The following is a 2,237-nucleotide window of genomic DNA, read 5'->3' as shown; positions in this document are numbered from 1 at the left end:
GAGAGCGAGCCAGCAAAATACAGAGGGAGGGGTACAAGAGTCAAAACGAGTCCTTTTTTTTTTTTTGTAGTTTCTCGTCTTTCAACTCGGCTGCGACTTGCTTGCTTTAATTATTATTTTTTCCTTTTCTTTTTCTTTTTCTTTCGCTTCGAAGGAAAGGAATGACTCCACTTAGCAACATTCACCGGCTCGGCTTGACTGATTAGCCTGGTACCTAATCCACTCGTCTTTAATCTAGACAGGGTGTTCAAAAAAATTAAAATAAAGTTGCTTTAATTTTTAAAAAAATATTTACTTAAATTAATCAGCTCATTTAAACTTTATATTAAATCAATTCTGTATTGGGTTCGGTAACAGTATTTGCATTATTTTTCTATTTAATTTATAGAAATTTAAATCCATCTTTTATATCTTTGTATTTTCTGTATTTTTCATTTTGTAGGTTTATATTTTTTTTAGACGGACTGGATTATAAATATACTGTGGATATTTTGGATTGGTGCATTTACGGTAACTTAGATGATATTATGTTAGATATGTTTAATCACCGATTAGGTTATGATTTTAAGATTAAGCCCTTATTATTTGTTTGATTGGGTGTTTTATTTTTCATAATTTAATCTAAATTTTGAAACTTGATAATTAATTATTATGAATTATATCTTTTGTACATTAGATGGGATTTTTTTTAATTTTTTCAATTTTATATCTAACGGTTATATTTTGAAAAATGTTTTTATATGATATTATTATATATGATAAAATGGTTTTTATGTGGTTGTTGATTGAATTTCATAATATAAATTTACCTGATTAGAGCATGTTTGGGAGTGTAGTTATGGTTGTTTTTCAAAGTATTTTTTGTGCTTAAATGCATCAAAATAATATTTTTTATTTTTAAAAAATTATTTTTGAAATTAGCGCATCAAAACGATTCAAAATACATAAAAAATTTTAATTTTTAGTAAAAAAATTGAATATTTAGATAACATGTTTTATACGATGTTTTTAAACAGAGTTTAAATATTGGTTAAACCACTATATATATATATATATGATATTTTTCTATCAAATATAATAAAATAACATGAGAAAAATGTTTCAATTGAAACTACTCGAGCCTCCAATTTGACCACAACAGCTTCCAACTAATGTTTATTTTTAAATCAAAGGTGATGTTGATTTTTATTTTTTTTCAAACAACATGGCTTGACATCATGGTTGATAAAACCTAAAAATAATTGCAAATTCTTTAAGATTATAACTGAAAATCAATACCACTTTTGACCTTTAGAAAATTATTTAATTTTTAAAGTTGGTAGTTGCTAGTGCGATCTTCCTGCCATACTAGAAACTATTTTTGTTTTTGTTATTCACAGCCCAATGAAACGGATGTACATCTTATCAGGCCAGCTAGTAGATAGATTGTGTATATCAGTATTTTTTGACTCAAATCGATGACGATTATATATGAATCAAGAGGTACAGGAAAAAACAAATCTTAAAAAGCTAAAATTAAAATTTTTTAAAAATAGACATAATTATTATTTAAATTGAAAAATCAAAGTTACTGGAGTAAAAACCTTAACTTAATAATTACAATGAATCACGAACTAGAAATATAAAAAATAAAAATTTTTAGATATACTAAGTACGAACAAGTATATCAAAAATACAGTCATTGATTCTCACATGAGGTCAATTACCACGAGAAAATATAAATTTAATGATGAAGAACATATTTTTGTTATGTTATTAACAATTATACTTGCTCCGCTATTCTGTCCAAGCCTGGCCGAGAAAAAGTTGCAGGGCGTAAAAAAAATATGTTGATTCAGTTCAAATATATTATATGAAAAGATTCAACATTAACGATATAAAAAATATATATTTTAGAGCTTATTTGTTTGTTTTTATGGTAGAAAAATATTTAAAAAAAAACTTGAATTTTTTATGTTATTAGATTATTTTGACATGCTAATATTAAAAATAAATTTTTAAAATAAAAAATATATATTATTTTGATATATTTTAAAATAAAAAACATTGTTTATTAATAAGCTCTCAACTTGAAACCTTTATTAAATTATTCCCTTTAATTTAAGTGGACATATAGTTTAAGAACTCAAGAATCTCAGTTTTAAAAAATTTCTTCTTAAGAAGTTATTTTTTTGATATTTTGAAAATCTATATTTAAAAACTTCAACAATTTTTATCATCAATCAAGTATAACTTCC

Source organism: Populus nigra, chromosome 9 (genome assembly GCF_951802175.1).
Source record: "Populus nigra chromosome 9, ddPopNigr1.1, whole genome shotgun sequence".
NCBI classification, from domain to species: Eukaryota; Viridiplantae; Streptophyta; class Magnoliopsida; order Malpighiales; family Salicaceae; genus Populus; species Populus nigra.
Note: the sequence above shows the minus strand (reverse complement) of the source record.